The sequence below is a fragment of the Rhagoletis zephyria genome, unplaced genomic scaffold (genome assembly GCF_001687245.7).
Source record: "Rhagoletis zephyria isolate East Lansing unplaced genomic scaffold, Rhagoletis_zephyria_1.1 Rzeph_scaffold_02202, whole genome shotgun sequence".
NCBI lineage: Eukaryota > Metazoa > Arthropoda > Insecta > Diptera > Tephritidae > Rhagoletis > Rhagoletis zephyria.
In genome coordinates, this window is record NW_016159286.1 from 70930 (window position 1) to 81618 (window position 10689).

General features: G+C 34.3%; 1 pseudogene; it reads left to right on the forward strand.

Annotated features, from left to right (window-relative positions):
* The window catches only part of LOC108366252 (ATP-dependent RNA helicase DBP2-like), a 39953-nt pseudogene extending 32350 nt beyond the window's left edge, over positions 1 to 7603 (forward strand).
* The last annotated feature ends 3086 nt before the right edge of the window (positions 7604 to 10689 follow it).

The following is a 10689-nucleotide window of genomic DNA, read 5'->3' on the forward strand; positions in this document are numbered from 1 at the left end:
AACGGTTTAAATTATAGTTATTTTTTTCTTATTGTTTTAAAAAAATAACGTTCGTAACACTTTAGTAAATATTAATCCGTATATTAACTGAGTATATATTTAAGACTAGAAGATGACCCGGTGAACTTCATATCATCTATAATTTATTTGAATTTAACTTTGATCAATTATAACAAATCTTCAAAATCCAATACAATGAGATCACTAATACTGACTGCTGTTATAGCTGATAAAAGATTCCACACCTATAAGATGTGCCACGCCCCTTTTTACAAACTCATTTATATACATATATCTTTCCATAAGCACCTAACATAGGTATCTGTGCATTTCAAATTTCGAGTTCATGTGACTATAATTCCGAAATTAGAGCTGATTAAACATTTTCACTATGGGCGGTATCCCTCATCCCCTCCCCCCCTTGGCGAGTTTCAATTTTTTTACCCTATTACAGGTCCAGGAGTCATGGCAATACTTTGGCAAAATTTTATTCGATTCTGTACATCCGTTCAGGCTGCAACCTGGTACATATATACATACATACTTCCACAAATATATAGAAGATTTGCTTTGAAGCGCCATCTTGCGGATGTCGAAAAAAAAAATTGACCCGCCTAATGTATGTACATATATATTTTCACGTACATATGTATGTACATACATGTGTATGTAATGTTGCATAACAAGCCAATTAATTCAATTATTTGTTTTCTCTTGTTAACTCCGTTAAATTAACTGATTTTATGAATTAATACATTTATTTGTAATTTTTCTGGAATCGGTATCGGCATCGGCCGATTCTTTCCCCATAAGCCGATTAATCGGCATCGGTACCTTAAAAAAAATTTGGTATTCCGTCTTTCCATCATTCTCACTGTAATCGATGAAGCTTGTTCCACTTCCTCTAACACAACTTCAACATCTACCGTTGTAGGACGTCCTGTCTCGCCGCCACGCCTACCAGGATGCAACCTTAAGAAAGTGAAAAATTAAAGTTAGAAGAAGAATGACTTCAAACAATAAAGGTATAAAAATTACTTACCTTCAGATAGGTTGGCCAGATATTATAGTGATATAATCAGTACAGTTGGGATCAAAAATCAGTACAAAGCCATAAAAATAGCCACGAAAATAGTAGTAAAATGTATTGACAGGTTTTGAAAAATTTTTTTTTCTTTCCTTACTTAATTAAATTTTTTGATAAAAATATAGTTAATTCTATAACAAAAGACAAGTGAGTTAAAGTCTCAAACTTTCTAGCAAATTTTTAAAAATTGAGAAAATTAAAAAAAAATTGTAGCCCATTCAGTTACAGTAGAAGACGAGCTCGAGTCAGAATCTGTTTGCATATTTTAAGCTACAAATTTCAAACATATTTAGTTGGTGTGCTTATTAAATACAACATTCACATTCAAAGCTACATATATCATATCCAACAGTCGGTAGTTTGCACCTTTTCCAAATTTTTAGAACTTACATTGCACCGTAGCAGTAGTCGTCTTAAGTTTGACATACTGACAGCCGATTTCTCAATCAAAATCAAAACATTATCTCCTATTGTCATTGTCTCAGTGTACTTAATATATGATGAACTCACCACCACCTTTCATAAGATTTATTAATGGCGAAACCAGCTTTTCCTGTAAATCCTGTAAAACATGCAAATCGTGAAGTTGGGTTGGGTTGAATCGAAACAACTTGTTATTTTGCGAAATCCTAGGAAACGAAACAATTGCCAGCTGACACCCTTTTAATAATGGTTTCAATCTGTTCACACGTATGAGTTGTCAAAAACCCTTGTTTTGAACATGTAAACCTCAAGCAAATGTCAATTACACCAATTTACAAAAGTATTTATTAAATGTAAAAATCAGTACAAACTCAAAAAATCAGTAGATTTTGCGTGCTGATTTCGGGCTCTTAAAAATCAGTACAATAGAAAAAAATCAGCACATGTACTGATTAAATCAGCGCATCTGGCCTCCTTACCTTCAGATATTTCATGGCCCGGATGCCGACTAATGGCGTGTCACTCTGCATTCTCTTTGAGCAGCTCTGGCATTACAGCAAGTTTCACCGTAAACTAGGTGAATATCTGCATATTCATGCGACTTATACTTACGGTGACCATCCGTCCTTTATTTCAAAGGACAATCCTTTATTTTAACCCCCTGTCCTTTATAATTTTTTTTCAAAATAAAGGACGCCTTTTGTCCTTTATTTCTTAAACTGTCCTTTAAATCGGCTCTGCATTTTTCAGAGTTAATAATTCCAGAGTTGATAAATTTTTAAACGCAGAATATGAAACATAAAAATGTCCCTTATAAAATATAATGAAAACCTCCGCCAGTTTGTTTCGCACCCCACTTGAGCGTTTCTATTTATTCGGTAATCTTTGTATAATCTATAAAGCACAGGGAAAGTTGTGCCCAGGATCGTGTTGCACGCTGAGTTTCCAGTTCCACTGAAAGAGAACAATAAACCCCCTGCTGGACAGTGGTTCGAAACTGGCATTTAGTGTTCGTAATTCACTGGAGCCTTCATTTTTCACTTAATATGATTAATTTTTATTTTTTTTTTATGAAAGCTTACGATATTTGCAAGAGACCAGTTCAGCCTGATTTCTGAACTTGTATTTGATTATATTAAATTTTTTAGTGCAAAACGCAGATAAAGTAGCAATTTTGAAGAAAATGTATTCTCGTGTTCCAGTTAATAAATGTTACTTAAAAAAAAAACTAGTTGAAAACAATTGTATGGTTCTCCCAAAACAAAAAAAAATACACAAAAAAAAATTTTGAAATGTTATAAGAAAATGTTCACCAAAATAAATATTTTATTTTTATTTTTAGTAAAAATTGGTTGAAAAATGAAGGCAGCGGTGCATTATGAACATTGAATTCCAATTTTGAACCACTTGTGCTGGCTTCATCGTGTAGTATGAACTATGGTAAACGCATTTTGGTAGCAAAGGATGGCGAAGTCCTTGAAAAGGATTTGGCTTAATTTTTCGCTACAGCATTGGAACTTGTACAGTTAAATAATATAATTAACTGGTAAATACTTGAATTAAATTACGATATGGGTAAGGTAGTTTTATCAGCCAAGTTGTATGTACGTATTCCAAATCATTAAAAAAAAAATGTCCTTTATTTTACGTTGGTTAATATGGTCACCGTACGTATACTGCGCGTTCTATGTCATAGTGTCAATTTCAAGGGTCCAATTTCACAAAATCCACTTTCGCGAATTCTGGAAAGTATCAGAAAGTAATGTCAGAAGCAGATGATAATGTACCTTTGTACTATTTAGCATGTCATTGGTCGGTAACAAGAGCAACTTAAATTTCAATATATTGAATACATTCTAGCGTGCCTCAGTCACACAGTACACAGAAAAGCGGCTTTAACTTTTTTTCTATTCAAAATAGCAAGAGTTGCACCTTTCTGAAATCTCTATCAAATGAACAATTATTTTATGTAGCGTGCACTTATAGCTCAGTATATTTTTTTTCACCACGGATAGTCAAAGTTGGGGAAGAACATATCAAAAAGTTAAAAATCCCAAAATAGTCTTAATTTTATAATGGTTCCTTAATATATTTTAACTACACTGCATTTGAGTATGGAGAAGCAACTATCTGGAGGTATTTTACATAAAAAATTTACTAAGTATAGCCTTGTTTGTAGCCGCAGTTAAAGAAAATACATGAAAGGGCCCGATTTTTTTTTAATTCAAAAAAATTTCAATATTTCAAAAACCGTGCCACTTTACCTGAAACAAATTTGCTTTTCAGGGAGCTCTCGGCCCCACCTACCTTCTCCTCAAGTTTGGCAGGTTACTTCTGAGACGCCCTGTATACATACATAATAATAGATAAATATTTTTAGAATACAAATCACTAAATTATTATTTTTTTTTTTTGCGATATTTTGGTGGGCGGTAGACGACTTTTGCCTTGGAATCTTTTAAGCTTTTATATGTCAAATAAGTACAATAAGTTTCGCGTATGCGGCTATGCATTTTTTTGCTATAATTGAAACCCCCTGTAACCCCCTGCGACGGAGATGTGGTGGCAGACGTTCAAATTAGTACTCTACGCTACACGCATAACTAATAGGAGAAAGGCGTCAGTACTAGGTACTTATGAAATTTGATGTGTAGACATATGCGTACGGAAAAGCATAAAAGTACGTTTACATATAAATATAATCCCAATCAAAGCTCCTTAGCTGTCAAATTGGTTGTGCTTGTAATTCACACAACTCGAGGAAAAGTTAATCTTCTTCTCTGTGCCACCGTGGTTACTTTTTTCTGCTACACATATTATGCTATTTAAATATATTTTAACTTAATACTTAATTAAAAATACCTTTGCAAACCTCTTTTCCTCACTAGCGTCAATTTTGGTTTACTTTTACATTTGACACCTCCTCTTCTTCGCAAGTGAACGATACAACTAGGTTGGTTTATTTTATAAATATAATTTTGTATGGCTAATCTCCTTTTCTAATTACAGATTAGGGAGCTAAGTTCGAAAATGAGGATCATCTTTTTATATGTAAATCTATTATTAGGCGGTTCAGTTACATATGTAGGTTAGGTTAGAAATTCAACATTAATTTCACTTAATTTTAATCATTTTGCTGATTAAATTTTTGTATTCATATTCATTTTGAATTCTTTTAATACATGAAAGTATCATTATAATTGATAAAATATGATAGGCTGACTTCCAAAACGTCATTTGCTTTGCATACGTACAAAGCATAGGGTTCCATAACGTGGAACTACAAAATATTGACAATGTATACTGTTCCAAAACGCAGCCGAAAAGTTATCGAAACGCATCGCTAGAGCAATCAGCGCATCAGAAACAAAGTTGATGCATCGTTTGTTATTGGTTACCATTTGTGTTTTAAAAATGGAAAAAAGAAAAATTGTTCATTGCTATATTGAATATTCAAAATGTGCAATGTATATGGTTGCAATGTGTTGCAACTCTGCATATACAAACAGTTTGAGTACCGCAGTATAACAGTATCCAAACATTGTATTGATACGTTTTGGAAGTCAGCCATACTTGTATATACTTGTGACTCAAGAGCGTTAAAATATCTTGAAAACACCGCATTAATTACTGTTTTTGGGCATTTAGTTTGAAAATTTCTTTTTGTATATATTCCTAAATTTAGTTTTTCCTTTCGGAATATAATCTGTGGTTCTGCTTCATCTGTGGCTGGGTTTACGTTAAAGTCATGAATACATACAACATACCATCTGTTGTTTGCTGTTATAAACGGACCCAGTTAAAAAGATTTCAGTATTTTTTAAATTTTCGCCATGCTTTTTTTCGAGACTACAAAACATATGCCTAAAACCATGCTACGAATATCAAAACCACTTGCAAAGAATGAGTTCATACACATCGTCACCTGAAATGCGAAAAGACGTAAAAACCTCGTAACTGTAATGGAAAAAGGCGTGACTAATATTTTTTATTATTCTCATACAATGATGTGGGAGTTGTATTTCGACGAAATCCATCATATCAATCCAAAACTGAGTTTTGAATTTTTTTTCTAGTTACGACTTTTTGTATTTCAGCTGTTTGTAACGTCTTTTTACATTTCAGGTGACGATATGTATATACATACAATCTTAAGGATGTATACATATGGGTATAAAGCCGTACACATGCGCGGAGTTTGCATAATCGGAAGTAATATTCAATTGTACCGCATTTCCTCTTACTCTGCATATGCCTAAATGTATGCAACCATTTGCAATAGCAACTAAACACAAGGTAACTCCAATGAAAATAAAAATTTTCTACTGAATTCCTTCGAAATTTTCTGCTGGGCTATGCGTTAGAGCTTCGCAAATTTTACCCCTACCGAAACCAAAGATGTATAGACATTTGGGATGTTAATTTTTCAGCTTTTTCCGATCCCGGGATTTTCGAGACGTCGTTATCACAATCCCGGGATTCAGATATTAATTACTTTTCAACAACTTAAATCGAAAAAATTGCTTCTATATTGTTTGAGAAGCTCTCCTACCATAAAATAAATAATAAATAAATGGATTTGAAACCTACTTTTTACTTAAAGTGCCGTTTTTATTTTTGCTCTTTGACGTCAGGATTTATTTTAAAGGACTTTTTAATTTAAAAGGTATGATTATTTCCAAAAATTATTTAAAAAATTCAATGGAATGTAGAATAAGAATATGGGTACCAAATGCAAGAGGTAATTTCTTTAGAATTAAAGAATAGTTAAAATTTGTTGGATTCACAAGGACGAATGGGCAATTTTTTAAACTGATAAAGTTAGAAGGACGAAATTTGGGGATGTTATCGAGTTTATATAAGTCCTTAACATATAATTTTTTTCAAAAACAAATATTTTGAAATTTCAAGGATAAAATATTAAAAGGACATTTTAATTACTTACCAGTCCTTCTGCACCATAAACTTGAATCTGTTTAAATTCTACAGGATCTCCTCTTTAATTTGATACCAATACGTCTTCTCTAAGCTCATTTCTCTGAATTTTTTAAATTACTGACGTCAGATGAAAAACTAAAAAGCAATTTTAATATATTAGGCCCATGGTTTCGCGAATATATTGATATTTGTGTTTAAAGTTTACTTTCGCGCGGTGTTATATGTATGTATAGTGAGCTAGATATTTATAAAAAAAATATTAATTATTAAATAAAAAAATAAATATAGCCAATACTGGTGAAGAAAGGTAGTTTGTGTTAATGCCATCAGTACAAATTACAAATCCCGAAAGCCCCGGAATTATTTGCCAAGAATCCCGGGATTTTCGGGACCTTAAAAAGGCACATTACTCATCAAAAATGTACTCTGTATTATTCCTCCACAATTTTGTAAGATAAGTAACGATATCTTCTCTTAAAGATAGGCTCCCCGTCTCCTCCTGTTATTCTTAACGAGAGTGGTGTTGCTACTAATGCCATTGCTTCGGATTCCTCTAGCAAAGAAATCGGTGCCCATCGTAATAACAACCTCCCACAGCAACACAAAGTTCCTAAAAGTGCCTTGCCTAACCAGCTAACTAGTACAGCAATAAGTGATACCACTAGTGAGTCCAACAACAAGCAGCAGGTATCGTTGGTTTCGATTTTCAATGCAATCGTCTCTCTACGTGCTGAGAATGCTCGTATGCATAATCTCATTTCAACTCTTCATGAAAATAATAATAAATTAACAAACAAGGCGGACAGCATGCATTCGGATCTCTTACATATGCAGCGTAGCCTTCGGGAAAAAGATGATGCTATAAAATCACTCACAATGGAAATCAAAGATCTACGTGCTACTGTTAGTGCTGCTTTTGTGAAGGTACGTAGCCAAAAAGAAGCGAATTACGAAAATGGTGCACTTATGGATGTTAGTACCACTAACAATTCTGCGATCATGTCGCGCATGGAAGCCAAAACTAAGGCTAAATCATCTGTAGTTACTAATAATGTCCTCGCTGTCTCTACTGTTGTCTCTGGTGCTTCTGATAAAAATGTGTACACTCATGCTGGCTCGGTGCTGCCAACGCATGATTCAATAATACAAGGTTAGATAATTATTGACAGCTGCGGTTTGACACTCCCTTACAAAAGGTTGCATTTACGAAGGACAGAGAAAGGGCAAGAATGCAATCCCTTGTTTCGAAAATGGTAGTAGAAAAGTACGCAAAGTAGGCAATTAGTTGTGAAATTCCTTTCGTAAATTCTTATGTATTTGCAGGAAATCTGGCATTTTAAACGAAATGTTGAACGTAATATTGATATATCTACGTGAATTACGTAATTTATATGCTATTTAGCCGTATAAAAACTGCAAAATGACTCAAAATTAAAATAAGACTACTATGAGATTGATGTAAACATCCAATGCTTAGGTTTTCATCAGTTAAATATGCTTCATATGCATATACAAATAAACATATTGCACAAAAGCTTATACTTTTATTTCACGCCAAAGCTACACTGTTTCCATGTAAATTTGCAAAGAAGCAACACGGTCCCACTGTTAAGGGAGCGGTGCGAGAGAGACAACTGTCAGTTTATCGAACCTTGTATTATTGAATCATGCTGCCAACGAATGTTACACACACTTCCACATACACTGAAATGCCTGCTGTCTCTGTTGCCGCTGGTACTGCTGTTAAAAATGTGTATACTCATGCCGGTTCGGCGTTGCCAATGAACGCTGCGCACACACACACATATGCTGATATGTTAAAGACGACTGCTGATATCTCGACAGCGAATGTTACACACTCGTTGGCGCCTGCTGTTAGCTCTGCAGAGATCAAAAATGCACAGTGGTCTACTGTTAAGAATAAAAGGGGTAAAAAACCAGTAAGGGTTGTTGGTACAAACATTAGCAAAGACTTGGACGTGGCTGTCCGATATAAGTGGTTACATCTAGCGTCGTTCTCGCCATCTGTTTCGGAAGAAAATATAATAAACTATGTTTCCAATCAGGCGGGTTTGAACAAAGATATATTAGTATGCTATAAACTAGTTAAAAAAGGTGCTGAAATTTCAAGTCTAAAGCGTGTAAACTTCAAGCTGGAAGTGCCGGAGACAATGTTTCCGAATTTGCTTAGTTCGGAAATCTGGCCCTTTAACGTGACGGTCAAACCTTTTCGGTTTTTTCCAAAGGACCAACAACAGCCGCTTCAGACATAGTTAATTCTCCTCCTTTTGCTAATAGCTTAAGGGTATATTTCCAAAATATGTCTGGCATGCGAACAAAAGCTGAATTCGTGCATTCTTTTACTGCGCAGATGGATTACGACGTCTATGTACTTGTTGAGACGTGGTTAACCTCAAACTTTTTTGATGCTGAATTCTTCGATGCTAACCTCTTCAACGTCTTTCGTAAAGACAGGGATGCTGTAAAAACTGGTTGCCAAAGAGGTGGCGGTGTAATCGTTGCTGTCAAGCGCGAACTACGCGCGCTCCTGATCTCTCTAGCTAATGATGATTCACTTCTGGATCAACTTTGCGTCAATATTAGTGGCAACTCTTCAAAAGAATCCCTGTATGTAGTAACCTCATATATACCACCAGGAAGCTCATATGAGTTATACAAAGCACATGCTGATAACATTTCATCATTAGTTTTAAATAATTTACGTGATAACCATTTATGTGTTCTGGGAGATTTTAATTTATCCAATATTAATTGGGTTAGCAGTGAGTCATGCCCTAGTCTCATAGCTCATAATATGGTTGCCAATCATGAACTATATTTAGTAGATAGTATTTTAAGTCTTAACTTGAAGCAAATTAATAGTTTTGCTAACGAATTAAACAGAATATTAGATCTTATTTTTGTCATGATAACTTGAATTACCGAATTTGCGACTGTATTAACCCAATTATAGCTACGGATAAACATCATATTCCACTAGTTATAAAGTTAGACTTTTATTGTTTTTCCGCTATTAAGGACAACAAATTGTCATTTAATTACTCATTATGCGATTTTTTTAGTTTTAATGAACTATTGTCGAACATTAACTGGGATGACTTGTTTACTAACCTAGACACTGCATACTGTTTTTCTATATTTAAGTCAATCTTATATGAACTCTGCCTGGATAAAATACCGGTTAAAAAGAAAAAGCCTTATAAATTGCCCTGGTATTCGAAAGATTTAAAAAAGCTAAAAAACCTTAAAAACAAATTCTATAAAAAATTTAAAACTTCAAGAAATCAAGTTTACTTCGTTAAGTATCAGCATTTCTTAAAGAAGTTTGATTCTTTAAATAAGACTGTTTATAGTAACTATGTTCGTGACACTGAGTTGAATATTAAATCTAACCCCAAATTGTTCTGGAACTACGTGAAATCTAAGAAAGGATGCTGCAGCTTACGCACAGGAATATTTCTTGGTGATAAAGCTGCGGAGACGCCAAGTGATGCCGCAAATTTGTTTGCAGAATATTTTGGGTCGAATTTCGTTCAGAATGACGTTACATCTGCAGAATTTTCTAATATCTCCTCGTCTCTCAACTTTGGCTCATTAATTCTCTCATCTGAAGACATAAGTAATGGTATAATTAAACTAAGACCCTCTACACATGTGGATGTTGATGGCCTATCTGCAACTTTAATCAAAAATTGTCCAGCATTAGTTTATCCCTTGAAGTTAATTTTTAATAAATCATTATCTTCAGGTACTTTTATTGATGATTGGAAGCTTACGACGGTAATGCCCGTTTTTAAAAATGGTAACAGAAGTGACGTACGTAATTATAGACCTGTTTCTAAGCTTTCCGCTATTTCGAAAATCTTTGAACACACAGTCAATGCCAAATTGAATTTTGCAGTTAAATCTATTATCTCCCCATATCAGCATGGGTTTGTCGCTGGTAGATCTACTGTCTCCAATCTCGCTGTTTTCAGTGAATATTGTTTCGAGTCTTTTTCGTTAGGTTTTCAAGTTGACTGTATTTATACAGACTTCTCAAAAGCGTTTGACAGAGTGTCACATAGTATATTAATTCAAAAGCTTGCTTGCATTGGCTTTCATTCTATTTTTCTGCGTTGGTTGGAGTCGTACTTGTGTAACAGACGGTGTGTTGTCTCAATTGACGGGGCTACTTCTTGCCCGTCCGTCCATCTTCTGGAGTGCCACAGGGTAGTGTC